The 19,193-nt window shown below is 36.2% G+C and overlaps 1 pseudogene; it reads left to right on the forward strand.

The window, feature by feature from the left end:
• The first annotated feature begins 3,304 nt into the window (after nt 1-3,304).
• Nucleotides 3,305-17,408, forward strand: LOC102850251 (annotated as a pseudogene).
• Nucleotides 17,409-19,193: the final 1,785 nt, after the last annotated feature.

Raw genomic sequence — 19,193 nt, forward strand, 5'->3', positions numbered from 1 at the left:
CCACTCTGCAACCCTCATTGCATACTCCTACAATAAAAATAATGCCCTAAAATATGCTCCTTGTGAACGTCATATGTCCTTTCGTCTGCTTTACCTGCCCTTTGAAATCTTCTATTAACCTCTCTAGCCTCAGCTATTTTTTTTCCCTTGTTTTTGTTTCTGTTTGTTCCTATGGAAAATCCAGTCTCTCCTGTTTATTTTCAACTCTTCTTTCTTGTCTGCCATTGTAATGCAGAACTATTATCTGTTTGTTGAATTATTTCAATAAGTATTTCAAAATTTCTGGGTGTTTTTTTTCCATTCTCCAAATGCCTTCAGTGCAATTTGAACTTCTCCATTCATTACCGTTGATCTTTGATCTATTTCTCTTCTGCTTGTTTTATAATCACACTTCCTATAATCTTTACAAAAGTAGGTCATCAAGTCTTTTCCCCTCCAGGGCCACTTGGTAGCTCTTACTCATTGATCTTTTAGTTTGTAGAGAGATACTTAACCAATAAACAACCAGGGCTGCTTGCTATGTTACAAGCTGCAAACGTATTTAAGACTATTACAGTATCTTGGTATATTGACACCTGTGTTATTATTCATCTGTGTCTGTTGTGTGTATAGCTCCATTGGCTTTCTGAAAATTTTTAAATTTTTTTACAGCAGTATGAATATGCATTTCATTTTGTTTTTAAATGTCTTAAGATCCTTACAAAAAATTCCTAAATACAGAGTTTGATGTTTTTCATCAACTTTAAGTAATCTTAGACATTATTTTCTTAAATATAAATTCTTTCCTATTATTTCTCTCTTGTCTTTTTTATTCTTTAGAGACACTCTATCTTAGCATGTTCCACTTGTGTTTTCACATTTCTCTTTATATTTTATTACATTATTTTGTCTCAATGTTTCAATGTGGATAGTTTACATAGTTACACATACCTATAAATTGTTAAATAGCATAGTCTGTCAGCCCTGGCAACCATATGAACAACAGTTGGAACACCTGTTCTATCCTGAACCATTCTCAGGATCTCCAACAATGCTCAAGCTCACTGTTTCCAATTCTCTGTCAGTCCAGTCTATTTTATTGAGAGTCTTCCTTTCTGCTGACACACCATTTCCCCAACAAGATGTTCTTTTATAAAGCCTGACGCCTCCAGAAAACATTGCCAAAATACATGAGACAAATTGTCACCATCCTTGCTTGTAAGGAATGCTCTGGTTGTATTTCCTCAAAAACAAATTTTCTTATTCTTCAAACAGTCCTTGGAATGGTCAATTATCTTGCTCAACACCACAATTCAAAGCCATCAATTCTTCTTGGTTTTCCTTATTTATACAAAGCAATAGAAAATATCATGGCTTGGCTTAGGTTCACTTTAGTCTTTTAAATTGAAATCCTTGCTCTTTAGCACTTTAAACGTAAATTTAACAGCTGATTTGTTCATTGTTAGTACATTAGTTGATTTCTATACCACTGCTTCCATGAACATTGATTGTGGATCCAAGTAAAGTATTAGGAAACAAAATCCTTTACAACTTCTTTTTCCTCTATCATAGCCTTCCTTACCTAATAGTCTAAGTTGTCAAGTTTTCTTTCTTTCTTAATGTTAAGGTCTAACCTATTTTGAATGCTACAGTCTCTGTATTCTTTAATAAATGCTTCAAATGATAACAATAACAAAAATTAATCATGTACATAATAATAATCAAGTGATAACAATAATTATATATATGACCCATTTGTGTAGTAAAATGGTAAAATGCTCCAACTTGTCTTTCAAGTTACTCAACCAGCTAATCACAATCATAAAAAGGTTCATATAATGTCAATATTTGTACAAACTCAGAATAGTTTTTGTTCTTTATATTTCTTTTGCCTCGATTTTCTCCTATTATAGCCGAACATCTCTGCCTTGTTGAATATTATAAATGTTTCGATGGTTATTTTTCTCCAGGACATTGATCTAATTCTCTGTCGGGCATCTGTATGTACTAGAGGAATATCACTTCAATCCCTAAAGGATTAAGAGTGCAGATGACTGTTTTTCATACATTTGAGGCTTCCTATACTTCTACTCCACCACTTTGTGAGTCCTAAAATCCAGTTTATTGTCAGAAATTGGTAAAGATCCAATTTTGTGAGATTGTAAAAGTCCCTATTAAACATTTAAGCGACTTTTTTTGTTTTTGTGTTCTTACAATCTACTTCAGTACCTACTAAGTATTAAAAGAGGATTAGAGGCAAGCAATGTTGAGTCCTCTCTACATGTTTCCACTCTACTTTTCTGCAAAAATTCTGTACATTAATGTTGTCAAGTCCGAATCACTTTTTAAAAATATATATTTATCTTTCTCCTTATTGACTTACTGTCCTTTTTATGAAAGCATTGCGGCCTTTCCTGAATCACAGTGACTGTCCACTTTCAAAATCTTGTTCCTTGCTCAGTGTTATTTAAACTTGGAAGGGTTTTCCAAGAGGAGAATGAAGTGTTAAGAGTGAGGCTCACTTCAATGGTTTCCCATTCTTTTCCTGGTTACAAAATTTCTAGGCTTGATGCTTCAGAAACACATCAAGTCTTCACTCACACATTTGTTTGTTTGTTTGTTTGTTTTCCTAGAATTTCTTATATACCACAAACTACAGTCCAATTGAATGAGTTGAGAAGAACTCATAGCGACCCTATAACCTGAAGCCTTTCTTTGACTATTGTAATTTTTCATAGTTCATAGAGTTTCCAGAGGCATGAAATTCTGTGAATGTCTACATTAATATAGCCATAATATTTTAATATAGATTTAAATAATGTTAAATTAAATAAAATAAATTGATAGTATCATATCTGGTTGTTTTCTTTCAATAGCTGATGAATTGAGTAGTGCTACAGGCAACTTCTCTTTCACATTTTTAACAAAAACATACCATTTTCTCTTTGTGGGAACATAATTTGCATGCCTAATTTTTTACTTAAAAATAATTTGAACAAATAATAATAATAATAAAAAATAACAATAATAATTTGATTAGATAAGTGGAATATTCCCAGAATAAGTTTAAGCATACGGATCTATTTTTAATCCATTATTTGTTTTGATGGAAGGATACACCAATCAATCAGTCAAATATAGTAAAGTGGGGAGGTAGGCATGTGCATGTGTGAAGCATGGTGAAGATGATAGGATGGAGGGACAACTTAACAGAGCTGAAAACAAGCTTAATAAATAATAGCAGAATTAATGTTTTCTAAATTCTAAGCAAGTAAAATGAAACAAAACATTACAAATATAAAACTTAAGTAGCAGTTCATTCTAGATGGAGGTAACTATAATAGAAGAGGTAAGTAAAATTATTTTAAATACTCAAAATTAGGGTTGTTCGATGAGTATAAAGTGGTCTTTACATAGTCAATTAATAAATGATCAAACAGAGTCATGCAAGTTCCAGTATGACGTTGCTATTATTGTTGTTGTTATTAGGTGTCATCAAGGCTCAAGCGACTCATAGTGACCTTCCACAAAACAATTTTGAAGCCTGCCCAGTCCTGAGCCAGTCTCGCTGACTCTGATACACCTACCCCCTTGGCCCTAGTTACAATATCAATCCACAACCACCACCTAGTATTTATTTAAATTATAAAGAAAAAATATATACATAAATTAATTGTTACCCCAAATAGAAGAATCAGACTACTTATTCCATGACCTCCAAAACCAGTAGATAACACAATTCTATTTGCATACATGTTATTACTGGTAAGATGTAGTTTACTAAGAAGTCTGTGACTGGAGTTCTGTAACATTAACCAGTGTCTCCGTCCGTAAGAAAGATTTAATTTAAATGCCAATATTTTTACTTTAAAATGATTAGTACATTTTAATGGATAAAGAAATACACACCTCTTACTCTGTTCCTCACACAAGCACTACACAAAAGCTATAGGAAATGTGATTAGGAGGAGCTAATTATTCAATTTATGTTAAAATATTGCTGCTGTTCGTAAATTATATGTCTACTATTAAAAACATTGAGCAAGTGAAAACTTATTTTTCCAAAAGATTGCATAGTGGTTAATAGCAATGTACTATTTATTTCAAAGTAAATAATTTTCTAAAACTTAAATTTTTATGTCACTCTTTTTTCAATTTAAAAAACAGTAGAAATGAAGATAGATAAACACTAAGGGTGAAAATTACTGATAAATAGCACCTTCTAGAATATGCCATGTTTGTTTTACTTTGTAACCTCCAAAAAGAAGAAACTAAATCAAGTACACCTTTTTTTGAGGAGTGATCATCTCCATCAGTATAAAGCTTTGATTAAAATCTAGACATCATTTGATGCATCCAATTTCGAAAAGTGACCATGTATCAATTAAAACTTATCCGTCTTCCAAGCCGAAACTGCTTCAAAGATCTTTTAGTCTCAGGAAGGGAGTGCATGAATCACTAATTACAAAGCATTGCTCAACCTCCCAGCTTACTTTCATCTTGTGTAGAGATTAATAGCCATCCTTGGGACACCAGCTGCTTTCCATTTATCAAAGAGAAGCCAGTAGCTGGCAGCTCTCTGAGAGCCACTGAGGGGAGACATTACACACACACTAGACTACATCACAGGTAATATAGAGATGGAGGCAAAACAACCTCTAGTCTCTGGTAAATCCTGGGAGACTAGGATTTTTTTTCTCTCTCTCTAATATATTTATTACCTCTTTAATAGTATATTACATTGTTATTAGTCATCACTGAGTTGAATACGATTCAAAACAACCATATGAACAACAGTGGTGAACCCTGTCTTATCCTGTGCCATCCTCACAATCTTTGAAATGCGTGAGCCCATTACTGTAGTCACCGTCAATCCATCTGGCTGAAGGATTTCCTCTTTGCTCAATCCTCCACCATTCAAAGTAATCATATCCCTTTCCAAACTACTGCCTTTCATAACAATTTACTCAAAGTATGTGACATGAAGCTTTATCCGATTTGCCTCTGGCTGTACCTTTTTCAAGTTATATTTGTTTATTCTTTTCCCAGTCCATAGGAGATATTCAGGATTCTCCTCCAACACCACAGATCTGGTATTGTTGTTATGTGCCGTGGAGTCGTTTGCGACTTATAGCGACCCTATGCACAACAGCCCTAAACCCTGCTCTATCCTGCGCCAACCGCACGGGCTCTGACACACCCATCCCGATTACCCCAGTCACCGAATCAATCCATCTCATAGAGGGTCTTCCCCTCCTGCGCCGTCCCTCCACCGTCCCAAGCATGATGTCCCTCTCCAAGGACCCGTCCCTCCTGGCAACATGTCCAAAGTATGTCAGACGAAGCCCCAGAATCCTTGCCTCCAAGGAGTAGCTTAATTTAATCCTCTCCAAGATGAATCTGTTTGTTTTCCTCGCAGTCCATGGTACATTCAGTACTCTTCTCCAGCACCACAGCTCAAAAGCATCCACTCTCCTTCTGTGTTCCCTAGTCATTGTCCAACTCTCTGATGCATAACAAGCGATTGCAAATACCATGGCCTGTATCAGGCGCACCTTAGTCTCCAGAGAGACACCGTTGCTCCTGAGTACTTTAGAGAGGTCCCTAACAGCAGACTTTCCCATCGCGATACGCTTTTTTATTTCCTGATTGCTGGTGCCAAGAGTGTTGACTGTGGAGCTGAGCAAACTGAAGCTGTGAACACTCTCAATCTCTTCGTCATCCATCCTGACGCTGCCAATTGGTCCAGTGGTGAGAATCTTTGTCTTCTTGACATTGAGCCTCAGTTCTAAGGTATTAATTAATCTTCTGTTGATTTCATTCACTATCCAGCACTCAGCTTCAAAACAAGTGATTGAAAAGACCACGACCTAAATAAGGCCTACGTTAGTCATCAAACTAACATCATTACTCCTCAACAATTCGGAGCAGTCCTTGACAACCAACTTTCCCAGCAATATGGCTCCTGATCTCCTGACTGTTGGTACCAAAAGTCTTCATTATGAACCCAAGAAAGAAGAACTAATTGACAGTTTAAGTGTTCCTTTTGCTTTGATTTCTTAGGTTGTCCTTTGAAATCTTCATTTCAGTTCTTTTACTTTAGCATCTCAAACACCCTCCCCCTCTTTTTTTTTTTTTTGCTTCTTGACACAGTAGTATAATTTTCAGAATCTCTTCTGAGATACGATTTGTTTTGTTCTTTTTCCTCTGCCTTTGTAATCAAGTTTTACTCTCTCTGTGGATTGTATCTTTGATGTCATTCTACCACTCAGCTGGTCTCTGATGATTGGTGTTCAATATTTCAAGCTGATTATTAAGATGATTCTTAAACTCACATGGGATAAACTCAAAATCATATTTTAGTTCCATTGGACTTGTTTTCATTTACTTCAGCCTCCATTTGAACTTTCGCATGAGTAATTGACACTGTTCTGCAGTCAACTTACCTGTTTTTTTGAATGCTTCGTTGAACTTTTTCAATGATTCCTAGGCAGTTTCTTTTGTGAGGTACATATGTACTCTCTTTGTATTTCTTTTAAAACGTATTCATTATGAATTAGTCAATGAGATCATTCTATTTTTGCTCTCATTTCTGCCACAAAGTCTGTACTTTCCTACTAATTTTCCTTCTTTATTGTTTCCAACTTCTGTATTCCCGTCATCAATTATCATGAACACATCTTGATTACATATTTGGTCAATTTTAGACTGCAAAATTAGGTAGATCTGTTCAAATTCCTCTTCTATGGCTTTAGATATTGGTGGATACATTTGAATAATAGTCGTCATTAGCAGGAGAATATTCTATCGTTTGTCACATTGTATGCAAGATAGAACTCGACATTGTCTTTGTAACTATGAATGTTGCCATTACTCTTTCTCTGTTTTTCACTCCAGGCATTGTATACCACGTGATTGATCCAGAATGGCCAAAGCCGGTCTATCTCATCTCACTAATGCCTAGAATACCAATGACCATGCATTCCATTTCATTTATCACAAGTTCTAGTTTTCCGATATTCATATTTTGTACATTCTATGTTACAACTATTAAAAAATACTTGCAGCAGTTTCTCATAAATTTGGTAGACTTTTAATTTGGGTCCTACATCTTATATTATATCTATGTTCCTCTATTGTTTATAATGTTTTCAGTGACCTGCTACTTAGCAGTGAATGGCCAATCCTGTTTATGATCTAAAATATCTATTCTTTAGGCAGTGCTGACTCTCATCATGTTCGCTCTAAAACTATATTTTAACTTTCTGCTAACTTATTTTATTGTTTTTAACAGTCACATGCTTTCCCCTTAATGCTTTAGAAGAAAATATTTTGTTGCCTTCAAATGTATGCAATCTTAAAAAATGTGAAGATGAGAGGCGCAAATGAATCCCTGTTCTATAGAAAAATTTTGCTTTAAATTTTTCTCTAAGACTTGTACTGCAATCATATAAAACACAATTTTTAAAAGACAAACCTGGTCATCTTCTATTCTAAAAATGTTTTCCTCCATCTGCATTAGTTGGATAATGGAATATCTTAAGTCATTTGTTGATAATCAGACTTCCTCTCAATCTCACTCTTAATTTTCTTGTCATTTATTTCATAGAAAATTAATTACTAATATTTTCTACTGTTCTTTTTAAATACCTTATGGATTCAGCTTCTTCTATTCTTATCACAGCTTCTTTCTGTAACCTTCCTACCACACATATGGATACCTCCAGCTTTTACAGCTCAGGAACACAGCTGGAGAATGTTGGCGAGCTGAACACAATATATCTAAGTGGACGATAAAGAACAGGCTTACATTGACATCACACTAGCCATGTTTGTACAGATGTTCAGCCCACAGGAAATGGAGTTGTACAGATAGCTACAGAGCAGATCACTGATCATCACAGACAAATGGGCAGGATTAGGATTCACAGAGTCACGTGTGACCAGGTTATGAATTGGGGAGGTTTAGGAAAAGATAGTTGCAAATCCTATCAAAGGCAGTTTCAGGCAAAGAGCCTTAAGTGTACCTTAGTATGTGTCATACCATCTTGGAAATTTGCATTTGATGTAATGATGACACACAAACAGGATCTATGTAGGGAAATTGGCAGCCTTGTCATTTTAGGGGAAACCAAGTTTCTCCTAGGAGGCAAGGATTCTGAAGCTCCTTCTGACATATTCTGGGCACATTCCCAGGAAAGATCAGTCTCTGGAGTAGGAAATTGCTCTTGGAAAGGTAGAGGGACAGCACAGGAGAGGAAGACCCCTCTTGACACAGTAACTGAGAGAATGGAACTAGGTGTGTTGGAAACAGTGAGACTGGTTCAGGATAAGGCAGGGTTCAGAGCTGATGGACATAGGGTTGCTAAGAGCCGCACGTGACTCAACAGCACATAACAACAACAACTAAAACAATGATTAATTTTAGTAAAGTGAAGTAATCCATTACACTGCACTGAAATTGTAGGGAAGGACTATCTGAAAGGAATGGATTATTAGACATTATAATTATGATAGTTAATTATCTGGAACAAGACATGCATTACAAAGTGAACTGAGGGAGGAAGAGGAAAATGTGTATCAATGGATGAATGAAAATCCATCCTTTCTGTAAACTTTCTCTCAAATTGCCATTTAAAAAATCAGTTAGATACAAAATGAACTTGTCATTTCAAGATATTTAAAAATTACAAAAAAAGTACTTCTGTCAATGGGAAGGGAAAGGAAAGAAATAGCATTCTGGGTCTTCAATTTATAATTCTAATAGATATTAATTTCAAATCATTACAAAGGTTAAGTATTGTATCGCCTACATGGGAAAACAGATTTTTCAATTTTAACTGTGCATATTTTAAAATAATTGCTTTTAAAAAGATGTCTGTAACAATAGAAAGGCAGAAATCTAATAAAAATTGATGCTCATAAAAACAATTTCAATTTGCCTATTTTTTAAAAATTGAAAAGATATTATTTAGAATTATATTTTTAAATCAGTTACTATTATTATATCACTGAATAATTTGTGGTTTAATAGTTAATTTTTAATTTTATAATTATGGGGGGGGAATAACCATCCCTTTTCCCATGTAAACTCAAATAATTGCTCCAGAATTAGAACTAAGCCACTGCTGACTGATCTCTATAAGGTTTTCAGAGTCTGCAAATTACCAGCAAGGTAACCAACTGTTCACTAAGCTTTGTCAGTCCATGAATTAGCAGCCCACAGCTCTGTTTCACGCTGGTCTCCTGGTTTCTCCCACCTCTGTTGCTATTGCCACTGCTACCGGCTTGTTTCACGCAGTCTTCCTATCTCATAGTCTTACACCATCTCTCTAGAGCTATAACTTTCCATCCCTTGTTCATTAAAGGATCTCACATCCAAAGAATATGTCCTCTCTAGATCAACATTCTTGTGTTCATTAATATCCAGATTTTCCACTTCTGCAATAGCTATGTTTAAGTCTGACAGGCAAGCTAGAATGACCAATGCCTGTGTTAAAATTTCACACATCCTATTTGCATGGTCCCACATAAAGGATGCCATTTATTCTATTGGCACTATTAGAAAACCATTCAGTCCATTTGGTGAACATAAACACCTCACATTTTCAGAGTCCTACCTAGGCATTTTCTGATTTTTGCATCAGAAAATCGTGGTTTATTATACCTGGGACAAAAATTGAAGAATAATAATTTTGCATTCACAGTAAAATAAAAACAACAATAAACAAGAAAACACCAAACCCTAGCAAACCCCCAAAACACCCAATATTTTAAGAACTAATTGATGTACACTGCTGTGAGAAACAGGGTATTATTGATATACATGCAACAAAGACTAATTAATACAATTATTCAAACATTTATCCCAAACCCTGAGGCAAAAAAAGTGAAGAAATTGAGGAATTCCACCAACATTTGGATCCTGAAATTGATCAAACAAGCAGCAAACATGAATTCATAATAATGCTGAATAAAATGGAAAACAAAGACAGACTGGTAATATTGTTTTGGTTACAGAAGGGAAGCTGGAGATCAAATGACAGGCTTTTGTACAATCGATAATTTATTCATCACAAACACTTTTTAAAAAGCCATGAATGGTGACTAAACACATGTACCTAACCTAAACTAAAGGACTGAACAGAAACTGGATTGACTGCACCTGTGAAAAGAGTGAAAGAAGCAGCCTAATATAAGCATTCAAATAAAGATCATGGTCTAGCTATGGAACAGACCATCAATTACTCACATGCAAGTTCAAAATGAAGTTTGATAAATTTAAACAAGATTATGAGAACAAACCAAAATGCAATCATGAATCTATCCCACATAAATTGAAAAATCATCTCACTAATAGATTTGATAATATTGAATATTAATGATCAAAGCATCATAAAGTTGTTGTTGTTGTTGTTATTTGCCATCCAGTCACCTGCCACACACAGCGACCCTATGCACAATAGCTCTGAACTCTGCTCTATCCTGAGCAACTCTCACTGTCTGTGACAAACCTACCCTCATATTCTAGCTACTGTTCCAATCCATCTCATCTGGCATCTTCCTTTCCTGCACTGACACTCCACCCTTCCAAAGATGATATCATTCTCCAGGGACTGCTACCTCCTGGCCACATGCCCAAATTAAATAAGATGGAGCTTCAAAATCCTTGCCTCCAAGGAGCAGCCTAGTTTCATCCCTCCCTAGCATAAACCTGTTTGTTCTCTTGGCAGTCCATGCTTTGTTCAATATTCTTATCCAGCACCACAACTAAAAGGCATCAATTTTTCTTTTATCATCTTTGGTCATTGTCCAGCTCTCTGGTGCGTAGAAAGTAATTGAGAATACGACGACCTGAATCAGATTTACCTTAGTCTCCAGACTTATGTTGTTGCTCTTCAGTACTTTTGAAAGTTCCTTGACAACAGCTTTCCCCAGGGAAATTTGCTTTTTGATTTCTTGATTGTTGGTGTCAAGTGTTGATTGAGTTGAAATTGTTAACAACCTCAATTTTTTTTCTCTCCATCTATCATAGTGATGCCAATTGGCACAGTGGTGAGAATCTTTGTATTCCTGATATTGACTTTCGTTCTATACTGAAGACTGCAATCTTTCACATGCAAACACTTCAGGTCCTACCCACTTTCTCCGAGCAAGGTTGTATCGTCTGCATAATATAGGTTGTTGATGAGTTTTCCTCCAATCCTGATGTCATATTCCTCCTCATAAAGGTCAACATCCTGAATAATCTGTTCTGCATATAGATTTGAAAAGATATGGATATAGGAAATATCCCTGGCACACTCCTTTTCTGATTTTGAACTGTGCAGTCTTTCCTTGCTTTATTCTGCTGACTGCTTCCTGGCCTGGTAGGTAAGAAGTTGTGTTGTCAACTCAAAGACAGGTAGTGCAAATCTACCAGCTCCTCTATAGGAGAAAGACAGATATTCTCCTCCTATGTGATAACAAAGGTAAGGAAGAAGAAAAAATGAAGAAGAATCTTTGAAAACGGCACTAAACTATAGAAAGGCCAAAATAAAGGAAAAAATTTCTGAAGTAAAAGATGAACAGAAGATCTCAAAAGGCAGCTTGAGAAGAAAAAGAAAAGTATTTTAACAAGCTATACAAAGACCTAGACAATGAACACTAAAAAAATACAGTATATGTATCTCAAGTTGAAGTAACTGAAAAACAAATTCAAGTCTTCAAAAACAATAGTGAAGGATTATATGGTGGAAAAAATTTTGAATAATACAGGAAGCATGAAAAAAAAATGGAAAGAATATACAGAGCCACAGAACCGAAAAAAGATTGGTAGATTCTGGAACTTTTCAGAAAATAGTCTATGACCAAAGACCAGTATTAAAGAAGGAAGAATTTTAAGCATCCCCCAAAACATTTGAAAGATAGATAGATAGATAGATGATAGATAGATAGATAGCGATATAGAGATATATATAGTCTCAGAGATTAATGGAATACCAATTAATGTGTTTCAACAAACAAAGACCGGCCTGGAAATTATCAGTAGCCTGTGCCAAGAAATTTGGAAGATGGCTACTGGGCCAAATGACTGGAAGTCATTCAGATCTATTCTCATTTCAAAGAAAGCTGATCCAGCAGAATGTGAAAATTACAAGCAGTATAATTACTATAATATGCAAATAAAAGCTTACTGAAGATTATTTAATCATGTCTGGAGCAGCAAGTTGACAGATAATTTGCCAGAAATTTTAGCAGGATTTAGAAAAGTCAGTGTTGTGAATGATATCACTGCTGACATCAGATAGAGCTTGACTGGAAGTCGCTGGTACAAGAAAGATACTTAGTTTTGTCTTATTGACTATGTATATCTAGAATTTATAAAATACTCGAGCACCACAAGATAGAGGTAAATAACCCAATTGAAAAATGGGCACAGGATATAGACAGACAATTCACCAAAGACATTCAGATGGCCAACAAAAACACGAAGAAATGCTAAAAAATCCCTACCTCTTAGAGAGATGCAAATCAAAACAACTATAGATATCATCACACACCAGTAAGAATAGCAAAATTCAACAGAGTAGCAAACAATAAATGCTTGTGAGATTGCAGAGAAACTGGAACACTTATTCACTGTTGGTGGGAGTGTAAAATGGTGCAACTAATACGGAAGGCTGTATGGCGCTTTCTCAAAAAGTTGCAAATAGAAATACCATTTGACCCAGCAATTTGTCTATTGGGAATATACCCTAAAAAAACATGACTGCCACCCAGGCAGATATATGCACACCCATGCAGCTTTGTTCACAATACCAAAGAGTTGGAAACAACCTAGGTGCCCATCAACAAATGAATGCATAGAGAAGCTGTAGTATATTCACACAATGGAATACTATGCTGCATTGAAAAACAAGGAACTCATGCATTATTATTCAAAATGGGTGACCCTGGAGGACATTATGCTGAGTGAAACATCTCAGTCACAAAAGGATAAATACTGAATAGTGCCACTACTGTAGAACGAGACTGAAATCAGAGTTGGGAAGAGAATGAGAAAAATTGGATAAATTATGTATACTGCATTGAAATAGATGAGGGACAGAACATTTTAAAAGCGATATATGATTGCGTATTGTGGTATGACAGGAGTCCAGAACAAAGGTTGCATAGTCAAGTGTACTCCAGGTGAGGGTGGGGGGATTGTATACCAATGAAGAAATTTTTCTTTTACTTTTCAAAAAGAAGAGCGCACTGAGGGGGAGGGGTGAGCAGGGAGAAAAATGCAACAATGAATGAATGAAAATTCAAAATCTCTGTAAATGTTCATTAAAATTAATAAAATAAATTTTTTTTAAAACCTAAACATTTGACGGTGTGAATCTTAACAAACTATTAATAACACTGAAAAGAATGGGCATTCCAGAACATTTAACTGTGCCCATGATATCCCTTTACAATAGGTTAAAAACAGTTTTCTGAATAGAACCAGAAAACACTGCAAGGCTTAAAATCAGAAAGGTGTGTATCACGGTTGTAAACTTTCTTCACACTCATTCATTCTGTCTGCTGAGCAAATAATTTTAAAAGATGAACTCTATGAAGAGGAATGTGACATCAGAGTTGGAAGAAGGCTCACCAACATCTTGTATCATACAAATAATGAAATTTTGCTTGCTAAATATGAAGAAGACTTGAAGCTCGTGCTGTGGACGACATATAGCCTTCTGTGTGGTTTATATCTCAGCATCAACAAAACATACCATATTGTCCGTGCCTTCCCCAGGTCCTGATGCTTTTAACACGTTGCCGCACACTTTTAAATTGAGACAGAGCTTAGAAACACTTAGAAACACACTTCTAGCCGTCATTTGCAGCAATGCATTAATTGTGTCAGACACAAGTAAAAAACAGGCACTAAGTAAGGAAAACTGGAGAGGAAAGTAAGGCACTAGGCAAGGAAAATTGGAGTAAAGGAAGAATATGTCATGTTCTACCAAAAGAATAAACAAATCTCTGTTGGAGGTAATGCAGTCAGGGCGTTACTTAGAAGTGAGGTTCATGAGACTGTCCCAAATACTTTGTGTTATCCGGAGAAGTCAGTCACTGAAGCAAGACATTCTAGTTGGTGAACAGAGTATCTGAGATAAAAAAGAACGCCCTCAAAATGAGGTTTGGTACACTGGCTACGATAATGCATTAATTGTAAGATCAAATAGTGATTTTAGTAGTGATTACAGGATCAAGTATTTCCACTTTCTGTTGTACATAACATTTCTAGGAGTCTCATCTGACTCAATAGCATGTACTACAGCCATAATAATTACATATGACAAATAGTATGTTTTAAATTGTTATTGATATTCTTCCTTTTCACACCTAAGACGTAATGTTTTACACTAAAGTCTTTATTGGAGAGTACTGTACGTTAGAGATGCACTCAGAATGATCATACAATTGTCTTCCCAAGGCCCATGCTGAGTAAATTCTCACTAAATAGCTCTAATTTATAAACATGGAGAATTACTGGGGATAATTTTTTTTAAAAAAAAAACCCAGTACTCAGTAAATATAAATTTCAGATATATATTAATATTCATACTGAGTAAGTTTTTTTAGTTATTGGCATACTATGCATAAGACTTGCTGGAACGTCTAAATGGAGTGTGTAATAATCTCTTCTTTGGCCTTTTTCTGTTATAGTTATATATTTCTATATAGACATGGAGCCACTGATCTCTGTCCTTTATTTACTTTCGGCTCTTCAGTCATAAGCAATATCCACTGAACTGCAAATTCCAATCAGAGAACAAGTTCATGAGTGAAGAAAACAATACAAGATAAATAGTGCTTGCATTGTTACTCAGAGAGTTAACCTTGTCATCTGCGGGATCCAAATTAGTGTAAAATCCATAGATCATCTTTCATCTCTGATGAGCCAGGGTTTGGACGAGTTTGGTGAGCAGCTAAGTGGAATTTAGAACAATCTTTTATCGTCAGCAAATATGTAACCCACATAACACAAGTAACAGTAGTGTGTGTTTCAAAAAAAGAAAAGAGCTTACCATTTAATGATTCTCTCTCTACTCTTCCCTCCCTCCTTTCTGGCAGGACTTAGTTCCTAAATAACACTGCTGCAATATTAGCAATTACGTGATTCATGGTACATTGTCCTTGGCTCTTATATAACAAAAACTAAGATGTACTTTTGTAAATAGATTTCATTATTACTTGAAGTGGTTCTTAGTTAATAATTTTTGAACAACAAATTCTAATAGAAGAAAGACTTATATGACTTTATATAATTGTTCTTTTGGATTTATCCTTAGTGGGTCTCTGCATTTGTGTTTTAAATCAATTCTAAGTAAATAAATTCTGTATAATTTTACTTGACATTTATGTATGAATGTTTTGTTTTTTTTAAATTCTTCTTAATACCATCATTTAAGTATTATTATTGTTGTTATTGTCAGGTGCTGATGAATCTAGTACAACCTCTGTCTGTGAACAACAGATCTGAACTCTGTCATATATCCTCACACCTAGAGACACCTGAGACACACTGGAGACCATTGCAACAGTCACCTGTCAATCCACCTGGTTGAGGGTCTTCCTCTCCTTCACCAACTCTCCACGTTTCCAGCATCATGTCCCTCTCCAAGGAATAGTCTCCCTCCTAGCAACATGCCTGAAATATGTGAAGCAAAGTCTCATCATCTTTGTCTCCAAAGAGTCCTCTGACTTCAAGACATATTTGTTTGTTCTTTTGACAGTGCATAGGATGTTCAACTTCTCCAAAACCAAAGATCAAAGGAATCAATGCTTCTTCTGTCAGCCTTATTCATCGTCCAGCTCTCAGATGTATAGCCAGTGATCATAAACACCATGGCCTGAATCAAAGGCACTTTAGTTATCAAACTTAATAATTTGGAGAGGTCTCTAACTGCAGTCTTTCTCAGTGCAATATGTCCCCTGACGTCCTACCTGCTGGTACCAAAGGCATTAACTGTGAATCCAAGTAAGATGAAGTTGTTGACAGTTTCAGTTTGTTCTTCATCTATCATAATGTTGCCTATTGGTGCAGTGGTAAGATTCTTTGTCTTCTTAACACTGCAATCCAATCCATACTGAAGACTATATTCTTTGATCCTCTGCAATAAGTGCTAAAAGTCCTCACTTTTAGCAAGCAATATTGTGTTATCTGAATAATGCAGAGTCTCCCTCTGATCCCGATGCCATATTTCTATTCATAAAATCCAGCTTCTTGAATAATTTTCTCAGCATACAGATTGACTAGCTATTTAGAGAGAAAACAGCCCTAACACACTCCCTTCAATTAAGTGCTCTAGGATCCCATTCTTCTCTATATTAGCCATAAGTTGTTATGATCTACACAGTCAAGTGGCTTTGCATAATCAATGCAGTGTAAAATTAAGTTGAAAATTTAATTGCAAGTTTGGATCTTAACTTCCCTGAATTCTTATGTAGTTTGTATAGTGTATCTATATTTTTTCCCAACACTGAAGACAGTGTGTACAATTTGTCCTTGTTTCAAATTAAAAATTAACTACCTATAGGGTGTTATGGCTGTTATTTCAAATATCAGTACTGTCATTTAAAGAAAAGGCTAGTAGTCTTTTAGCCACATTATTTTGCACCTGTTTTTGGCTCATTTACATCTAATTCCTCCTTTTGTTTCCAAATTTTTTAAGTCTGGCAAGGTTAAAATATTGAATAATTATTTTAAAAAAATGTGTCTCACTGTATAATTGGAAATTGAGTTTACTTTTCTTTCCTTCACTAAATATGATTGAGATGATACGCTGTTAAAAAGAATATGTTTGCCGCGGGCATAGGAGCTTCCGGAGGGTCAAGGTGCGTGTGCAGGCTGGGTGGAGGCGCGAATCTAGATTCAAAGCTCGGCTCTGCGTTATGTGCGCTTTGCCCTTTGTGATCTTCATCTGAGCCTGACCAATCGCTTTTCTCTTTTTCCCTTACACGGGATAAGCGAGGTGTTTCCATCAACCAGGTCTTCAAGGAATGCAACGAGAAAACGAAAGACACCGAGGAAGGCATTCCTCTGCTTTCCAAGATTTTTGTAAAGCCTGACATGACATTTGAAATCAAGTTTAGACAGCCCAGGTTCCTATTTCCTCAAGGCAGGTGCTGTGATTGAAAAGGGGGGCCCGAGCACAGGGAAAGGGGTGACAGGCCTGGTCACCCTGAAGCATGTGTATGAGGTTGCTTGTGTCGAAGCTAAGAATGATGTCATTGCCCTGCAGGACACAGCTCTGTCTTCTTTTGTCTGCTCCATCATTGACTCCGCTCTGTCCCTGGGCATCAGAGTAGTGAAGGAACTCACTTCAAAGGAGCTGTCAGCTTTCCACAAGGAACGACCAGAGTTCCTGGCTGCTCAGAAAGAGGCAGGTTTGGCACCCAAGTAAGAGCTGCGAAGAAGTGACTTCTGCCCCTACACTGACAGAATTGGAAGAGGCTGCTGCGCAGAGCCTGGAAGGAGAAGCTATGTCTGAGGAGCAGGAGTAAGGCAGGTCACAGCTGGCCTGACTACTAGCTCGCTGCCTTTAAGTGTGTATTTCTACACAAATGGTTGGAGCAAAGGTTCGAGCCCAAATAAATGTCCTTTGCCAACCCGCTCTGCCAAAAAGGAATATGTTTGAATAACAACTAGCTTTTAAATATAGAGACCTTCCCTGAGGTCTTATTGTCTCTAAATAAGAGGCTTAAAAAAACCCAAACAAAACCCCCAAGCAATTATAGCCTCCCCAAAACTCATTAGAATTCAGCTTTGAGTCAGTTCTAACTCAACATCAATGACTTTTGAGTTGCACTGTGGATACTAATCATTGTGTAAAACAAAGAATATAATGGCATTTCCTCAATTATATGCCACAAGGGCTGAAGTGTTTCCCATGGTTTGTTACCTACTTTTGCTAGAGACCCGTGTTCTGTCATAAAAAGACATTGGGTAATAGAAAGCCCTTTTTAGTTTCTCAAACACGTCATAACAAAATACCACAAAGTAGGAAGACTTAGAAACTAGAAATTTACTTTCTCCTAATATTGGAAACGGAAGATGAATTCATAGTAGCAGCAAGGATATTCTCTGTCTCTATCTGCTCTTGAAAAAAATATTTCTTCTGGTCTTCTTTGGCTTTTGGTTGCCTCAGACACTTCTTGATGTTCCTTAATTTAAAAATTTGTCATTGTTGTGTGTGCCTTCAAATTGCCTACACAGTGACCCTATGAACAGTGGTTCTGAACCTTGCCCTATCTCTACTGTGTCACACCTGATTCAGTCGTCACAGTCACTCTTAATCTATCTGATCAAGGATCTTCCTGTCCTGTGTTGACACAACACCCTCCCAAGCATTATGTCCTTTTTTCAAAGACTGGCCCTTTCTAACAACATGCCCGAAGTATATGAGATGGAACTTCAAAATTCTTACTTCCAAAGAGTAACTTGGTTTCACCTTCCCTAGGACAGACCTGTCCATTCTCTTTACATTCGATGGTATTTTCAAAACTCTCTTCTAGCACCGCACCTCAAAGGCAGCAATTCTTCTGTCATCATTATTCATTGTCTAGTTCTAAGATACATAACAAACAATTGAGCAGGCGATGGCCTAGATCATAATTTAAAAGTAGAATTCTATGACATTCTAAGACATTTAACGTCTTTCCTTATGTGGCCTTATTTCTGTATCTGTTCTTTCTTTACCTATCATGTCATTAAGAAAATATCTGTATTAAGACTCACTTCACTTTATTTATTTATTGGTGCCATCAAGATGAGAATGACTTATAGAGACCCTATAAACTATAGATCTGAATTCTGTTATATGCTGTGTCAACCTCTTTGTCTCTGTCACACATAAGCTCACTGCTTCAATCACTATGTCAATCCATCAGTTTAAGGGTCTTCCTCTCCTTCGCAATCCTTCCACCTTTCTAAGCATAGTGTCCTTATCCAAGGACTAGACTCTTCTAGCAACACGCCTAAAGTGTGCGAGATGAACCTTCACCATCCTTGCTTCCAAGGAGCAGTCTTCCTTTACCTTCTCCAAGACCTAATGGTTTGCTCTTTCACTGAAATACTAATAACATCTTCAAGGAAAAACCCCATTCTTCAAACTAGGTCACATTTCCAAAACGAGGGTAGAGGACTCCAGTATGTCTTTTTCTTGTTGTTGTGTGCCATCAAGTCAAAG

This window comes from Elephantulus edwardii, unplaced genomic scaffold, assembly GCF_000299155.1.
Source record: "Elephantulus edwardii isolate Elephantulus edwardi_28Jun2011 unplaced genomic scaffold, EleEdw1.0 scaffold00029, whole genome shotgun sequence".
Taxonomy (NCBI): domain Eukaryota; kingdom Metazoa; phylum Chordata; class Mammalia; order Macroscelidea; family Macroscelididae; genus Elephantulus; species Elephantulus edwardii.